At 38.2% G+C, this 19424-nt stretch overlaps 1 long non-coding RNA gene across 1 annotated transcript; it reads right to left on the bottom strand.

Annotated features, from left to right (window-relative positions):
* Window positions 1-878: 878 nt before the first annotated feature.
* Window positions 879-19287, bottom strand: LOC116759370. The gene is made up of 3 exons (XR_004351427.1): window positions 19182-19287; window positions 17110-17204; window positions 879-984 (listed from the first exon to the last, which is right to left on the bottom strand). It is a non-coding gene; the product is annotated as an uncharacterized LOC116759370 (long non-coding RNA).
* Window positions 19288-19424: the final 137 nt, after the last annotated feature.

Here is a 19424-nt window from a genome sequence, read left to right as displayed (position 1 = left end):
AGAAATGTGCACAGTGCCAAAATTATGTGAAATGCTTATGCTACATCCATGTATGAATTAATACAGAGTATGTGATAAGCAAAAAGTTGTATATGTGCATATTTTTCTAAAGAAACATATCCTTCGTCTTTTCATTCATTCATCTCATCTCTTAAACTCATTCCATATTCTGTTTCACTTCAGCCGTGGGATGCTGCCATCACATCCTGCTTGTATTACAGGAGAAGGCAAGATAATCCAAAAATATAGGTTAGAAAACCACATGCGAAACATCAGGGTTATTATCTTTGTCAGTGCAACCATCTTCAGTCTTCAATTTGACTAGACCCTCCAAAGCACAGTTCTCATACCCTTGCTAAAGCAAAACCACACGCAAGTGGCAATCCATATTGTATAAGTTTGGGCAGCACAGCAAAGAAAGCTAGGGTAAGAAAATATCACATTCTTTTATCATTCTTGGGGCTTTTGTTTGTTTGGGTTTTTTTTTTTTTTCACTATTGTGGGACCAGACATGAACTGTTCAACATCACGTCAGATCATTAGAATCGTTACAATCATTGATTTTTAAGATAGTTTTGGCTGGATTAAAGGCAACTAATTAAGTATCATTAGAATGCATAAAGGCCACTACTGGAAAGATTTTCAGGTCTGGAAACGAGGAATAAATGAGAACTATGATGAATTAATACAGGGGGACGGGAGCAATTTGTAGGGTCTTCATACTACGTGACAGCAACCAGAATTGTTGGCCTCAGGAGATCTGGGGAACTTTTTCAGAAAGGATACATCAGGGCTACATTTTTCCCTTTGTGTTCCACTGGGAGAAACAAATATCCTTACCCTCGTGATACTGAAGAACAAAAATAATTTCCCGTCATACCGTAAAATCTGATTCTTCCACAGGGTAACTGGAACTCAGAGGGTCAGCTGCCCACCTGCTTTGATCCAAAACTGGCCTTTGGATACACGTGGATATCATGGTTCCTGGAGGAGGGAAAGGTGTTGGAAAAGAAATGATAGAAATGCTGTCATCATGGATCTCCAACCCTTCTCATTCATTCCTGCATTCATTGTCATTGATGCAACAGATGTTTCATACACCTTTCATTCGGCTATACAACAAGTCATCATGACAGAGTTCTTTGTGTCAAACCTGCCAAGTGAACCCATACCCTTAAACCATAACCACTGATATCTTTGGGGCGGAAGCACACACACATGGGGTTGGAGGTGGTAGCTGCGTGTGACCTTTTCTCCACATTAGTGCTGGGTGGGACAGCTAAGTTAAAAGAAGTATTCTCAGAACAAGATCTCTGCATAAAGGCTTAGCAAGGACTCATTTTCTTGATGATAAGGTCTAAAGTAGTACTTCTTTCATTGGCTAGGTTACAGTTCAACATCTTATGGTTGGAGTTAACACTTAGAGTTTAAAATAAGGTTATTCATGAAGAGGATGGATCAGAAGACATATTTAGAAAAGCATATTTAGAAAGCTCAGAAAGAAATGGTCATTTGTCATTTTGAGAGTGGAAACAGGTGCCTTGCTCCTAACTTAAGCTTAGGAAAATTAATTTTACTGAACCAATCCATAGATAATTTGTATGAGGTGGGGAGGGAGGGTGGGGAATTAGCTGGAAGCATAAAGAAAAAGGATGATAATACGTGCGTGTGAAGACTAAGAAAGAAACCACATTTGAAAATTTAAAACAGTATTTCTGATCGTTTTTGTTCTTCTGGACATAGAATTAACATGTTTAATATCTGTGAAAAATAAGCATTGAAGGAGGGAAAACATGGCCATTGAAACTAAGCTAACTTAGGTCAGGAAGAGATTCTAATATCTTCCTTCATTTGGATTAGCAAGCACCTCTGAAAGATTTCAGAGATTTTCCATTATCTTCAGCATTGACCAGCCAGTCTCTTAGGTCACTGATCCATGTCCATTTTCCATTCACAGACATCCAATGCATTCTACCTAGAAACCCTTCCACTGACACTCAAAACTGTCTCACTCTTCACCGACTGACCAGCAATGCCACTGCATGTTACTGCAGTCTCCTTTACTTGAGAGACTTAATATCTCATTTTAATTTGGAGAAATCACCTCCAAATAAAATCTCAGAGTGTTACTGGTGAAGTGCTAAGTATATATTCAATAAAAACCAACGGAGAAATCTCTAATGAAAAAAAAAAACATTTAGAATAGGCCAGGACATCTGTTTCCATCCAACCCTGCCAGACTGGCTAATCAAAACTAGGACACTGGTCTCTCAGGCTGAAACAGACATCCAGCTGCAAGCCCTCGAAATCTTCACCCAGCAGGATAGGTGGTTAATTCTCAGGGCAGCAAGCATTTCTCTGGATATAGCACTTCTCCACTGCACGCAGCATTATAGCTTCTGTATGCTGCTCGTCACAAGGGGGATATTGTGAGGCTTAATATGAAGTTACAGAGAACTTATGAAGAACATCCCTCAAATGGAGATGATTTGAGAAGAACACCAATCATTGAAACACCATAGTCAATATAAACCTATGGACATTAGCTTACCTCTTTCTTTGTAACAGCCAAACCTGATTTTACCCCCATTTTAGGGATGAGAAAACTAAGTGGAAGCCAAGTCGAATAACATGCCCGCCACAGTCACACAGCTATTAAGTGGCTGAGCTAGGGTTTGAATCAAGAGTGCCCAATGCCTCTGGCTTTTTAAATTGCCACCTTGCAGGACTGGCAAAAGCTCTTGTTCAGTACTTTTTGTTTCCTACTAAGAGTGTTGCCACATTTTGTAGGATGCCCTTCCCTGGTGGAGATGCAAACAGGGCTAACCAGATTGGTTTAGATCCTGGCCGCAGTGCACCAGAGGGGACCCAAGGAGCACTTGTACCTGGAACAGTAGGTGCAATGAGGCCTAGGTGAACTACAGAGTCAGAAGGATAGTACTCCAAGCCACAGAAGCTGGTATCAAAGGGGCTTGGGAATAAGGAGGGTCAAAATGAGCATCAGAGCCCAAGTCAAATCTGTCAAGTTCATTCTTTTTTTTTTTTTTTTTTTTTTTTTTTTTTTGCGGTACGCGGGCCTTTCCCTGCTGTGGCCTCTCCCGTTGAGGAGCACAGGCTCCGGATGCGCAGGCTCAGCGGCCATGGCTCACGGGCCTAGCCGCTCCGCCGCATGTGGGATCTTCCCGGACCGGGGCACGAACCCGTGTCCCCTGCATCGGCAGGCGGACTATCAACCACTGCGCCACCAGGGAAGCCCCCATGTCAAGTTCATTCTTGATTACTGTTTCCGGCTCAAGCAAATAAGTCAGAACTGAGGAGACTGGCCAGATAGGGGTCATCTAACTGGGAGCAGAGATAAGAGACTTCACCCTGCAGCTGAGCTTTCACTCAGGCGCCTAGTGAAAGGGTGTGCAGGGTTGGGAGGCTGGTCCCACTGAAAGGGATAGAGGTGACTCATTTTTTTAAAAAACTAAGTCTGAAAACCAGGAATAATTTTCTACTGCAATATGCTAAATAAGACCTGTCCTCAATGGTGGACATTCTATACCCAGAGTAAGACAGCTGTCAGTTCCTTCCCTTCATCCAGAGCCACATAAGCCAGTATTTTTTTTTCCCAATAGGCTCAGTTGGAATCTTCAATAGCTTTTTGTAAATCAAAACAGGCTATAGCCACCATTACTCTATTAGTCAGGCAAAGATTTCCCCTGACATGTTGCTGCGTGACTTGTAAAACCCAGTTAGTAGTTCTCAAAAAAAAGAATGGGCACTATTTAGAATGGCCCAAAGGGGAAATCAAAGCCAGTAAGATGAATCTGTAGGCTCATAATTCTACAAAGTGGCTACGAAAGTGTCTCTATCCAACACCTGGACAAGAGGAGTCCCAAAAGGAGACCAAAAAATGAAAATAGAGAGGGGCGATATTTGAAAAAATACTGTTTAAATCCTCCAGGATTAAAGAAAGATTAAAAGACCTCAAATATGAAAAACTCAAAGATTGCCAAATAAATACCCCAAACTAAAATCTTATTAATATTGACAAGACTGGGGCAAGATCAACATGACAAGAGAGCAGCCTAAAGCTTTCTCTTTTAGGGGAGGAAATAGAAATCTGGATAGCTAAGAAAGCAATATGGGTGAGTAAACATGACTATGGGCCATAAAATGTGTGAAATATCTTAATATAAGATTAATTATAATAGAGTGGCCTTGGTCACCAATTAAAAACAGATAGTCCCATATTGGAGTGAAAAACTAAAGCCCCACAATGTACGGGCAACAAGAGACACACCTAAGACAAAAAGAAAATTAAATATTAAACATAGATGGGAAAGTTATGCTAGGGAAACATGAACCAAAAGAAATGTGAGATCCTCTCAATATCTGACTAACGGAATCCCCTGGCATTCCGCAGTGGTTAGGACTGCACACTTCCACTGCAGGGGTCACGGGTTCCATCCCTGATCGGGGAACTAAGATACCACATGCTGCACAGTGCTGCTCAAAAAAAAAAAAAAAAATCACAGAAGGTTAAAGAGCCTAATATGAAAGGAACTAAAATATAAATATTAAATGATAAATATATATATATGACGAAGTAGAATTCAATAAGGCCAAAAAAGCATAAAGAACAGAAAGAAAATTATGTATTAGAAAAAGGGATAATCGAACAAGAAGATTATAACCATTATAAACTCATATGCACCTTAAAATACAGCTGCAAAATACACCAAACAACACTAAGACAACTTCAGGAAGAAATAGATGACTTATCAATTGTAGCTGAATATTTTAACATCCTTGTTTCAGAATCTAATAGATCATGCAAATAAAGTATTAGAAGTGTTATAAAATATCTGGAAAATACAATCACCAAACTCAAACTATTAAAGATATCAAACTATACGCTCAGCAAACAGGAAACATGCATTCTTTTCTGAGTACACACAGAATGCTTACAAAAACAGCCATATTCAAGACTACAAAGGAAACCTCTATTAATTCCAAAGGATTAACATCACTCAGAGGATCTCTGACCATAATGCAATAAAATTAAAAATTAATAACAAAATTGTAAGTTAAACAATCTGATGTTGGAAACAATAAATATTTCTGTACAATCTTGACTTTCAAAAGGATATTAAAGATTATAGAGAGTTCCCTGCTGGCCTAGTGGTTAGGATTCCGGGCTTTCACTTTCATGGCCTGGGTTCAGTCCCTGGTTGGGGAACTGAGATCCCGCCAGCCATACGGTGTGGCCAAAATAAATAAATAAAGATTATAGAATGTTGACTGTCTTATATTAGTGTCATGTTAGTTTTTAACTATTAATGCTATTTAGATAAGGAAAGCATTACATCTCTAATTTTATGGGACACACCGAAAGCTGTTCCTTGAAGGATACTTAAACTTTAGATATGTTTATTCTAGAAGAAACAGAAGGTGAGCAATGGAGTAAAAGCAAGCACACACACACACACACACACGCACACACACGAAGAAAAATGTTGCGTGAGAAATTACCTTGACAATGTTGGAAAAACTGGCTCACAACATGGAGAAAAATAAAACTGGATCTCTTACTAATCCTACATAAAAAGGTAGATTCCAGGGAGATCAAGAGCTAATTGTGAAAGATAAATACATGCATTTACAAAAATAATGTACAAACAAATAGCTTGAGGGCAGAAAAGATTTCTTAAACAAATAACATAAACCAAAAGACCAAAAAAAAGAATTTGTTTACATCAAAATAAAGACACCTGATCAATAAGGAATAGTGTCCCTTGTTAAACAGACAAATGTTAGAATGAAAGATAAAACTAATAGTGAGTTAATGTCTAGAACATAGAAAGAACTCCAGTAAATCAATAAGAAAAATATTGACATGGGCTATGCAAAGGCAGGTTACAGAAGAAGTCATCCAAAAAGTTAAAAAGCATATGAAGATATCCACAGACTCTTTAGTTAGCAGAGAAGTAGTTACTAGAACAATGACACTATTAGACATGGGAATAAGACTGTTTCCAGGGAGAACCATCAGGATCCACACCTCATCTTGTGAGAGGGGAACCTGAAAAGTGGGTGTTAGGTTTGTCTGATTCAAAAGTCTCACAGATAATATATATTTTAGGAGCAAGCAGGTACCCCTATTTGGGAGAAGGCAACCCTCTTCCAGTTCATTGGAAGACTAGAAAGAAGAAAATAATCCTGAAAGTTCAGAATGGAAGCAAAGACAAAGTTTAGAACTTAGTGACTAGAAAAACACACATGGAAAAGGTAACTCTTGATCTGATTTGTGTGATAGCCATGTGGTCAGGGAGGGTGAAACTGAAGCATTTAGTCAGCAATGACAACAACCTAAAAATGCACAAATCTACAAGTCAATTAATAACAAGAAATAACCTGCCTATCTCTGCCCTTAGTATATGTGTTAAAATAACTGAATCAAGGAAGGCACTTCATGCATTTAAAAAGTGGGTAAGTGCCTCTACATTCCATAACAGTGAATATGTTGATCTACTGATAAACCAATCACTACCTCTTCATCTATACTACCATCTAAGAGAATCTGTCTTCTATGTTTAGACCAGATGATCTCACTGTCTTTGCCACAGTACATTCTGTGAGAATGGCTGTCATCAAAAACAACACAAATAACAAATGTTGGCAAGGATGTGGAGAAAAGGGAACCCTCCTACACTGTTGGTGGGAATGTAAATTGGTGCAGTCACTGTGGAAAACAGTATGGAGGTTTCTCAAAATCTAAAAATAGAACTACCACATGATTGAGCAATTCCACTCCTGGGTATATATCCACCCCCCCCCCAAACACTAATACGAAAAGATACATGCACCCCAATGTTCATAGCAGTACTATTTACAATTGCCAAGATATGGAAGCAACCTATGTGTCCATCAACAGATGAATGGATAAAGAAGATGTGGTATATATGTATACAATCGAATATTACTCAGCCATAAAAAGGAATGAAATTTGGCCATTTGCAGCAACATGGGTAGACTTGGAGGGCATAATGCTAAGTGAAATAAGTAAGACAAAGTCTTTCTGTCTGACATATGTGGAATATAAGTCACATATCACTTATATGTGGAATCTAAAAAAATACAACAAACTAGTGAATACAACAAAAAAGCAGATTCACAGATATAGAGAACAAACTAGTGGTTACCAGTGGGGAGAGGGAAAAGGGGAGGGCCATTATAGGGGTTTAAGAAGTACAAACTATCAATATTAGGTATAAAATAAGCTACAAGGATACATTGTACAACACAAGGAATATAGCCAATATTATATAATAACTATAAATGGAGTATAACCTTTAAAACTTGTGAATCACTATATTGTACACCTGTAACTTACATAATATTGTACAGCAACTATACTTCAATTAAAAATTTTAATTACAAAATAAAATAAAGAAACGCAGGCAGACACCTAAACTAAGCCGCCATTTTTAGCCATATATGCACTGATAAATAAGAAAGAAAATCAGGAGAATAGAGACGCTGAGAGAATGGAGACAGGGGACCATGATGACAGAGAGCAAGACAGAGATGGAAAAAGTAGCCGCCTGGTTACTTTCTATCTTCCAAGTGACCTGGCTGTTTTTCCAATTGGATTCTATAATACTGCCTTGTATTCTTACAATTAATCCCTCTTTTCCTTGAAATAGTTGCAGTAGATTTCTTTCCTGACATCGCAATGAGCCCTAAGATAATTGGCTTCTTAAAGCATATGTCTAAGCCCTGAAGAAAATCTTGCCAAGGCTCATTAAATGCATCAGACATACTCATACTCCCATAGGAATGAATACTAATGTCATAAAAAATGTTCCCTGTCAGAAGGTTTTAGGTAAGAGGCTGAGGGTCATGGAAGCACTGGTGATTTTCATTTCTTCTTCCAAATGATGGTAGTAGCTTTCTCAGAGAAAGAAGGTAGAATGAGAAGAGTTCAATTTGAGGATATCCATGAAAAACAGAATTTGGTTTTCTGAATCTTATTATCAATGCATCAGTACACTGGGTCCCTACTGAGGGCCTGCCTGCCCATCCTAAAGGCTGAGAGGATTCTATTGGGCAGAAAACCTACTGGCAAAACCAAGAAATCTTTGAACTGAAAAATGAGGAAGAGAGGGATAATAGTGCCCAGATACAGCTCCAAAACTTTCTCCAGAGGACCCCAGGCTGACAGATAAAGCAAGACCATAAGAGAAGAAGAGGACACGTTTCCCATGTTTCATGGAAAATTATCTGGGAAGAAAGAAACCATTCTTATATCCTACAAGGATGTGAAGTGTAAGAGGAACAAAGTGAATCGAAATATTAACACAAATAGAGAAGTACTGTCACGTGGATGTTACAGAAGGTTGGAGAGACCAGAGCAATAGAAAGATGTGATGCCTCATATATATTTTTTAAAAAGCTCAACTACTGAAGCAGTGGAAGACCAGAATTGTATGCTGAGAATGTATGAAAAAATCACTGATCTGCCTGTAAAACCAATAATGGACCTCATGAGGAAGGGAAAAAAGAGCATCTAAAGAAATCAGCCTGGTATCCATGAAGCTCTCTGAGCAAGATGCTGCACATTTTGAAGAAATATGCACAGCTGGAATTCTTATTTCTGTTAATAGTTGATTAGATAATTCAGGTTAAGTCTATCTCAGAAAACAGATAAAAATCTTGATAAAATATTAAAATTATCTCTTAAAAACATAAAAGTGAAAACAAGAAAGAAACAAAATCAAAAGCGAAGGGAAAATAATAACCTAGAAAGATAAGAAGGCACTTGCACACTGAGGGCATTTGTCAACGTGAACCTCAATTCTGACATACAAAGAAGAGAGATTACTAATAATTAGGAAAAATCCCCTCCCCACAATGATCTGACATCCCCAAAAGGCTACACCATCAGGATTCAGGATGAGGGTGAATTAAAGTAACTCTTATGGAATTATATCCCATTCCACTCATCAGGATAAACTAGGGAATTAACTCCTGAACCTAGTTTAAGTTCTCCAGAAATATTTGAGTTCCTTACTTATGCACATGTGCCTGGCAAAAGCAATCTCAAGTGTTCTATTTTTAAAAAATGTAAGTGCAAACTTTGTCAGTAGTCAAAAAAAAAAATCAAATATGCTGTACAGCACATAGTCAAAGATGACTAGGCACATAGGGACTAGACTTCATGAAGAGCTGGGAAAAAAATAGACTTGCCAAGACATTAGATGTTGAACTTGCTATGTAGATTATAAAACAACTTCTCTGACATTGTTTAAACGTATATAAAAGGTTGAAGATATCTGCAAGGAATAAAAATTATTAAAAGCATACTCCTTAAAATTATAGTGCTGTATGTCAATTATATCTCAATAAAACTGGAAGAAACATAAAGGTAAGCCTTTATCTCTACCTCTTAAAAAGAATCAAATATAATTTCTATGATAAAAAAGATAATAATATCTGAGAGACAGTAGATGAGTTTGATAGGTTAGGCATAGATATAGAGGATTCATGGACTGAAAGAAAAGTGAGAAGAAAATATCCAGAGTTCACACATAGATAGAAGAAACAGGTAGAAGAGAAGCTAAGCAATGTGAGAAGGTCTAATATATATTTAACCAGAGCTCCACCAAACAAAATAGAGAAAGAGAATGGGTTGCAAGTAATATCTCAAGAGATAATGGCTTAGAATTTTCCATAAACTTGAAACACATCAATCCACAGACACAAGGAGCCCAACAAAGCCAAGAAGAGTAAATAAAAAGAAATTCGCAGAGTCACATAGACTTAGCAACTTTCAAGTACATAACACAGTTGGTTAACTATAGCCTCCGTGCTGTACACTAGAATTTATTCATCTTATAGGTGGAAGTTTGTACCCTTTGACCAACATCTCCCCATTTCCTTCATCCCCCAGTCCCCAGCAATCACCATTCTACTGTTTCTATGAGTTTGACTTGTCAACTCTTTTTGCTCTAAAAAAGAAATGCAACTCAAATATCTCTAACAAACTATGCAAGTACAGATATCTGATGGGCAAGGATTTCTTCTTCTTCAAAATAGATATAGGGAACCCAGTGATAAAGCTTTCTATTGTAGCTATTATGACAGTCCCAATTATTATTTAATTATTCCCCAGGAACCTTCAACTATACATGGATACTACAGAATGAAAAAAAAATAGAATCAATTTCCACATCTTCACTATTCTTTGGAGTAGAAGCCTTTGAATGTATTGTTAGATTCAGTTTGTCAATATTTTGTTGAGGATTTTTTCATCTATATTCATCAAAGATATTGGTCTGTAATTTTCTTTTCTTACAGCATCCTTGTCTGATTTTGGTATCAGGGTAATGCTGGCCTTGTAAAATGAGTTTGGAAGTGTTTCCTCCTCTTCTATTTTTGGAAGAGTTTGAGAAAGATTGGTATTAATTCTTCTTTAAATGTTTGGTAGAATTCACCAGTGAAGCCTTCTGGTCCTGGATTTTGTTTCCTTTTTGTTTGTTTGTTTTGTTTTGAAGGTTTTTGATAGTGATTCAGTCTTCTTACTAGTAATTAGTCTGTTCAGATTTTCTATTTCTTGATTCAGTCTTGGTAGGTTGTATGTTTCTAGCAATTTATCCATTTTTCCCAGGTTGTCCAATTTGTTGGCATATAATTGTTCATACTAGTTTCTTATAATCCTTTGTATTTCTGTAGTATCAATTGTAATAACTCCACTTTTATTTCTGATTCTGTTTAAATCCTCTCTTTTTTACTTAATGGGTCTAGCAAAAGTTTTGTCAATTTCCTTTATCTTTTCAAAACAGCTCCTAGTTTCATTGATCTTTTCTATTGTCTTTTTAGTCTCTATCTCATTTAATTCTGCTCTGATCTTTGCTATTTCCTTCCTTTTACTAATTTTGGGCTTCATTTGTTCTTATTTTTCTAGTTCCATAAGGTGTAAAGTTAGGCTCCTTGAGATCTTTGTTTCTTGAGGCAGGCATTTATCACTATGAAATTCCCTCTTAGAACTGCTTTTGCTGTACCCCATAAATTTTGGTATGCTGTATTTCCATTTTCATTTGTCTCAAAGTATTTTTTATTTCTCTTTTGATTTCTTCTTTGATCCTTTGATCAGTAATATGTTCATAATACATTGTTTAACCTCCATATATTTGTGAATTTTCTAGTTTTCTTTTTCTAATGGATTTCTATTTTCATACCATTGTGTTCAGAACAGATATTTGATATGATTTCAATCTTCTTAAATTTATTAAGACTTGTTTTGTGGCCTAACATATGATCTATCTTGGGGAATGTTCCATGTGCACTTGAGAAGAATGTGTCCTGTTGCTTTTGGATGGAATGGTCTGTATATGCCTGTTAAATCTATCTGTCATTTAAGTCCAATGTTTCCTTATTGATTTTCTGTCTGGATGGTCTATCCATCAGTTAAGTGAGGTATCAAAGTCCCACACTACTATTATATTGCTGTCTATTTCTCCCTTGAGGTGTGTTAATATTTGCTTTACATATTTAGGTGCTCCTATTGATAAGTTTCTATTTTTCACTTTATCAAAAATATTTATAAGCACCAAAAGATGTTTGTAATAAAAATATTGAGCTGTTTGTGATTCAAAGAGATTGCAAGAGAAAAACCCAATCCTCATCCCCATTTTATTCATATCACATTTCCATTCAGCCCCTAATTTCTTGTCTCATGTCTCTCTATGACACTTTCAAACAACAATAGTGTTTAGTCATTGTAACTGAAGCAGTAGGAGTTTGTTTTACAGAAAGTTTCTTCCTTAGAAAAATAAATAAGATCCACATTTTGAAAGTTTTGAAATGAAGCCATTCATTGTGAGACTATATTATTTGTTAAAATAAATGCATTCTTCCTTCTGGGAGGCAATTTGGTTATCAGAATACTGGGCCTATTTTTGGCTGGAAAACCTCCATTCCAAATAAGATATAACACCTGTCAACAAAACATCTCACCACAGGACTTCCTTTTGCCAGATCAGCACTATAGACTGCTCTAATAGATTGCTCTAGTATGTGGCTGCAATGTGTCTTTTGCAGCAATTTCTTCAGCAGGAATGAACTTATACACAGCACACAGAAACCTTCTAAAGAGATATTTTGACTTCACCATTCAGCAACCATTCTCCCTTGTGGCCTTGCAATTGACAGAGATCATTTCTCAGTTTTGACAGGAAAACAAACTTTAGATAGGAGAACAAAAGTTAAAGTGAGTTTCCACTTCTGGATGTGGTAACAATTACTATGTCATCATATTAATTTCTCCTCTCTGTTATGGGTACATTGGAAGATTTCCCAGTATTCTTGTAGGAAAGTGGGACCATGTGCTAATTCTGGCCAATGCCCTAAGAGTGGAAAATGACATGTGTCACTTTCAGTTCAAGAGAGTTAAATGACAGTGTGCCTTCTCCATTGCTCTCTTCCTCTGCTGCAGCAATTCTAGAAGTAGCATGTTGAGATGGCAGCAACCTAATATGGTGGAACCTCTGACAACCTGGTGTCCCCACAGCACAGCTCCCACCTAGCCCACATCATCCCTGTAGCACATGCAAGAAATAAAACTTTGTTAAGTCCAAGTTTTGGAGGCTTATTACCTACCTGGACTTATAACTGAGTTTTCTAAAGGAGCTTACCCCAGAGGGGAGAAGCAACAAGAGGGCCATTGTTTGAGAGAAGGTCTCGGTTCTGTCCCTGACTAGTTATCTGACCTTGTCACGTCACCTCTCTGAACATCCCTTTCTGAATCTGTAAAACGAGGATCTTGGACTACATTCAATTCAACAAGTGTTTATTGAATGTCTGATATTTGTAAGATGCCAGGCGCTGGGCTAGGTCTTAGACACTGGGTCATCATAAACATTCTTTCCAGGTCTCTAATTTCACACCAGGAAATCTCAATCAGCTGGCCTTTACATCACCCAAACATGCTGAGTATGAATGAGGAACGGCACCAAGTCCACTTTTATTTAGACCACTATTATTATATAGAGATCTATATTATATAGACCACTATTATTATATAGAGATCTATATTATATAGTCCACTATTATTTAGATAATAAAGCCTGTATGTGAATGAATTGCCCTCTGTAGGGAAAAATCACAAGCACTTTCACTCCTTCTTATCATTTCCTTTAAACTCATTCTTTAAACTGGTTCTTCCCCACTGCTGGATGATGCTTTAGGAAAGTACCTTTTCATTCACAAGAATAATCACATTTAAGGAATTAAAATGTTCAGGACAGTGTAATAATCACAGTCCCTCGGTCCTGGAATCTGGCAGAGCAGATTACAGCAAAGGCATGGCAGGTGTTGATCAGTATCTCTCCCCCACCATCACACTAGCTGATGTTTGTGAGCCCAGGGAGGGCAGAGTTTGGTGAAAAGAGGTTTTCATGGTAGGCACATCTGTGATCTGTCTTTATTGCCTCTGGATGTGTGGGGCCTACAGTTTTCTGGTTATTTCTAGTGCAGATTCCTCAGAAGCCCTACCCTCTATTGGAGGTTCCCTTTACTGGACCAGGGGGTTGAGGAAGGCTTGGAGGATTCATTCTCTTACTGGTTGACATTCTCTCAGCTTATGGATATTCTCCCATCATCCACTCCCTCTGGTAGGGTCACTTCTTCACCCCAGGCTGGTTCCCTTCCATATAGGTCCATATTGGTTCCTGGAGAACACACACCACTAAAAGTGAAAGCACAGGCTTCCCTGGTGGCGCAGTGGTTGAGAGTCCGCCTGCCGATGCAGGGGACACGGGTTCATGCCCCGGTCCGGAAAGATCCCACATGCCGCAGAGCGGCTGGGCCCGTGAGCCATGGCCGCTGGGCCTGCGCGTCCAGAGCCTGTGCTCCGCAACGGGAGAGGCCACAACAGTGAGAGGCCTGCGTACCGCAAAAAAAAAAAAAAAAAGTGAAAGCATAGAAACCTCTTTGCCGCCATCAGGCAGGGCAGCTTCAAGCAGTCACGCAATGATAGGTTTTTTGGTGAAGGTCAGACTTCAGTCTTCTTTCCTTAAGCTTCTTTAAGCATACCAAGTTTTCTTCTCTGAGTGGTTCTCCTTTCAGCATTTCTAATTTGGTTTTGATGGGGAGGAAACAACCATCTTCCTTCTGCCATTGGTGGGGGCGGGCAGGGGGAAGCTGGGGGTCTTGAATATTTACAACTCTCCAAACAAATCCTTTCTTCCAAGGTCTCTCTACCACAACTCTTTTATACTCTCAAAGTAAGTGATAGAAACTATCTTGTTGGAAAACTAATTTATAATCTCTTGGGACCTCCAGTGTGAGCTAACCTTGTGCTTTAGGATATTCTGTAGGGTTACTGGACACCTATCATATTGTTCTTGTCTCAAAACTGAGACATAAAGAGTGCTATTTTGACATTCAATTTATAATACTAACTAACATACATGTACATGAATTTCACAAACTTATTTGGAGGCAGGCTGGTATAAAGAAAAGAACACACCTTCTAGTATTGGAGAGAATCTGGTTCAAATTTGACCTCTGCCACTTAGCAACTCTGTGTCATATTCCTCTTCTATTAAATGTAGATATCTAACTTCACAGCATTTCAAGAATTAAACCAGATGATAAGTAAATGTAATAACATTACTGACTTATTGTAGGGAGTCAACAAATCCACTTCCTTAATCCCTCCCAAGTTTCTGTGAGGTAGACGTTGTGACCACCAATCCCCAATGACATTAACTCAGGAACTGAATGACAGAGGCCATTCTCAAACACAGGCCTTCTCACTTCAAGCATCACTCTTTTTTACCACATCAGTTTGCCTTTATGTAAGAAAGCTTGAGATTGTGATAGATGCTACAGAGAAACACCCTTCTCCATTGGTTATTTGTGGTCTGTAAAACGTACTAGAGATGATGGAAGACGAATTCCTAAAGCCGCTCGGATATTTCCTTGGTGGTTTAGATGTGCATCATGCATCCTGACCGAGCCAATTTGTGTTCAGAATTTTGATTAGTTAGCAAATTCACAATAATTTGAAAATCAGTCAAGAGTTACTTCACAGCTCTGGGGACAACTGTTGACTATATTTATAGACTGGTGTGCATAGAGCACGATTATTTGTCAAGTTTCAAATGCCATCATTAAAGTGTATAAATTTTTGCACTTGGGATGTTCAAAGTCTTCACATTTGTAGGTGTTTTCATTCAATAAAGTAAATAAGAAATTGGTCTCGTAGGCTTATTTATTTATACCATGCAAGTATTCATAGGTTTGCATTTTTAAGAAACAGATGGAGATGCTGGCAGACATCGTGAGTGCCCCTTGATTCTCCCCTGTAAGAAAGGACTGGCTGCCCAGGTGTGCAGTTAGCTGGCAGCTGTCAATTCCAGGTCCCCCTCATCTTTTGGGCTGAGCACACACTCTTTTCTGGGTGGCCCCAGCCACTGACTAAGTGGTATTAAACTTCTTTACAGTGAAATCTAGAAACTAAAACATGCAAGAGAAGAACTCAGAGCTCACAATCTTACAGATCTTTACCATTTTTCCAATCTTTATGGTTGCCTCACCCACACTTACTTCACTATTATTGTTCTAAAGCATTTAACTTAGTTTTCTTAAAAACAACAACTCGCCCTTTTCACACTCTTATTTAGCTTTATGTGATAGTTAAATTATGTAATTACAAAAGCAAGAGCAACTGGTATCAAATGGTTTTGGAGCAAACACTTGTTAAGCAGGTGTACTTGTCACAGTGCTGTTTAAACTTTAATGTGTTTACGAATCACCTGGGGATCACTGAAATACAGACTCCTATTCAGTAGGTCTGGGGTTGAGACCTAAAAATCTGCATTTCTACCAAGGTGATACCAGGTGATCACCCAGGTGATGCCAATGCTGTTGGTCCTCGACCACACCTTCTTGAGTAGCTTCTAGCCCTGAGCATTCAGCATTCCATGGGCATCTGCCAGAATGCTTTCTGGAGGGAAGGAGGAACATGGCTTCATCTGGAGAATTTTCTTCAGTGATGATAAATGAGGTTTTACTTTAGTCATACATTATGCTAAGTACTTTACATACACTATTTCTTCTAGTCCCCTTAAACACCGTATCAAGGAAGATATTATTCCCACTTTATGGATCACAAAGGTAAGGCTCAGACAGCTAACTTGCTCAGTGTCACACAACTAGTAGGTGGCAAAAGGCATTCCGACTAGGAGAAGGCAGCTATTCTTATTTCCAGTTAAGATTTTAAATATCAGCTAAATAGAAGGAAATGTACTAGTCTGAATAGAAGACCAGTCCACCTCTCACCTTCTCTAGATCACAGTTCAAGGAATTTTCCCAAAAGGAACACAGAGCAAAAGAGAGAATGCACAAAGTGTTCAAATTCTGAGACTTTTGAACAGATGCTGGGGGAAGTAAACCCATGCCATACTTCATTTGCTGAAAGCAAAATTCTTATCCTTATTAATAGAAACACTTTTCACGCTTGATATTCTGTCTTATTTATTCATTTACAATGTTTGTGGATTTTTGAGTGCTCATAAATCAACACATTATGTTAGCCCTAAAATGGATGCGATGTCAAAAATTACAGATGTAAGTAAACAGCCAAACCCAAATTGAGTTGTACTGAATCCTAAACATTTACAAAGTTGCTGATAATCCAGCCCTTTAAATATCTCCAATAGATACCCCTCTCTACTAGTAAGGACCTAAAAAGGAGAGTCACATTTATATTTTACCTTAGTCTTTGAATCACTATTTTACCACCTACAGGAGAATAAAAGCAACACAATAAACTAGGACGATGAGCTAAGAACACAGAATCCAGATGTTCTTAAATTGTTCTTCCTGAACAATAGTACAACTAAAAGCAATTTTCGATTCCACAAAAATTTTCTACTTTAGTTACGTTAATTACTAGTTGACAGAATTTCACAGAATAAATTTAACTTCATAATGCACTCTCACAGGAAGACATTTTGCAGATGGTAATTTCAGTCTGTTAGGTATTTATGGCAAGTCTTACTAAGCTTGGCGAATATTTGAGTGCTTACTAGGGGTTAAAGGGTGGTACTGCACCTCTTATCTGTTAGAGAAATGGAGGGTCCTGCATGCTCCATTCTGCAATAGCCAACCGAATCTCTCACTCACTTTCTTCAAAAACATGAAACCACCTGGGGGAAACAGAGAGGAAAAATAAAATTTTGTATCTATTATTCTTAAAATTACAATTGACAAGTAACATTTTCACTTTCTTGAAAAACAAGGGTATCTTTCAACAAAAAACAATGACGGGTAAACCTGAGGTGAGGTGTAGCCTGCTTTAATATCATGAATTTGGAGTCTGAATCCTATCTCTGTCACATGCTATGTCTTGATTTCCACATCTGAAATGAAGCTCTTTCTGGCTTTATAATTCTAAGACCATATGAAGAATTTTCTTAGCAATGATGAAACTTCAAAAAACTATAAATACAATGATTGCATTACACTTAACCTTCCAGAAGTTATGAATCAAAGTAAACAATCTACAATTATCCAAAAGAGTTACTAAAACACTCTTCCATGTTCTAGTACATATCTGTGAGACTAGATTTTCTTTACATACTTCAATCAAAAGCAATATATTTCAACAGACTGAAGGCAGAGGCAGATATAAGAATCCAGTTGCCTTCATTAAGCCAGTCACTAAAGAGATATGCAAACATGTAAAATAATGCCATCCTTCTCACTAAATGTTTTGTTTGGAAAATCACTCAAATTTGTACCTCAGCAAACCACACGTTTTTGATCCTTTGGGTTGCTTGCGAGTGGTCCAAATGGCACATTTTAAAATCTAACATGTCAAGGGTCAATTGTATTTCTAAAAATTGTTCATAAGAGATCAGACAATAAATGTGACTGGATCTGCACATCTGCAAAAATGTTCCAAAGTCTGCAATTTCCTGCATACTCTGTAAGAAGAATTTTACCCCCAGGAGGTTCCACTTCCTAGGTGGGTATGTTTCCAGCTAATCAGTGAACAGATTTCCCCCAAATAAAGTGTCACACCTTCCCCAAACCACTGACTTTTGACTCCTCACACTTTCATCCCGTTTTTATCTTAGAGGGAGAGAGCAAAGAAACTACAGTAAGACAAATTATGTTGCTTAAAAAGACCTCTAGGGCTTCCCTGGTGGTGCAGTGGTTAAGAATCCGCCTGCCAATGCAGGGGACACGGGTTCGAGCCCTGGTCTGGGAAGATCCCACATGCCGCGGAGCAACTAAGCCCGTGCACCACAACTACTGAGCCTGCTCTCGAAAGCCTGCAAGCCACAACTACCGAGCCCACCTGCCACAACTACTGAAGCCCACATGCCTAGAGCCCGAGCTCTGCAACAAGAGAAACCACCACAACGAGAAGCCCGCGCACAACGAAGAGTAGCCCCCGCTCGCCTCAACTAGAGAAAGCTGCGCACAGCAACGAAGACCCAATGCAGCCAAAAATAAATAAATAAATTTATAAAAAAAAAAAGACCTCTAATTTAACATTCCTTAGAGTTCCTTAAAGACTTTTCAATCAGTCAGAAATCCCTCTAAGATAATGATCAAAATACTAAGCTTTTTGTCCATATAGTCAACTTTTAGTTGTGACATGACATTGTAACTAAAGTCATAGATACCAGACAGATATAATTTCTCTCTCTAGGTAAGGGTAAGAATGCAATATATCTTGAGCATTTCCTAACAGATCCAGTAATCAATAAGGAAAAGAAATTGCATCAAGTCCAGAGTCTGTTATTAGTTGGTATATACTTCTGGTGAATGAAGTTATTTTCTGAAATCTCCTAAATTCCAAGGAGTATAAAAGGAGGATAACTGGGTTTTTATTGTCTACTGTGTCCCATACTTATCTGGACCAATTTATAGAGAATTAAGAGTACTAGTGTCTTTCTCCACTTTGATCACTTTATTTTTTTAACATCTTTATTGGAGTATAATTGCTTTACAATGGTGTGTTAGTTTCTGCTGTATAACAAAGTGAATCAGCTATACATAAACATATATCCCCATATCTCCTCCCTCTTGCGTCTCCCTCTCACCCTCCCTATCCCACCCCTCTAGGTGGACACAAAGCACCGACTTTGATCACTTTAAATCAGAGCAAGTACCTGAACGAAGTAGAAATAAACTTTCCCAGCTCCCGTGATGACTACATGTGCTGCAAGCAATCACAACTGTTGAGCTCTTTGTCACACAGAAGTTTCAGGTTTACCGTATCTCTTCACTTTCTGAAGTTACTGGAAAGAGTTGTTTGGCGTGAGGAGAGAAGGGGATGATATTAAAGATTGTAGGTCTGTCTGGAATCAATTTTAGGTGTGTGAATTTTGCAGAGTTTCATGGCTCTACTGTCT

This window comes from Phocoena sinus, chromosome 9, assembly GCF_008692025.1.
Source record: "Phocoena sinus isolate mPhoSin1 chromosome 9, mPhoSin1.pri, whole genome shotgun sequence".
NCBI lineage: Eukaryota > Metazoa > Chordata > Mammalia > Artiodactyla > Phocoenidae > Phocoena > Phocoena sinus.
Note: the sequence above shows the minus strand (reverse complement) of the source record. Positions and strands in the feature narration are given on the sequence as shown.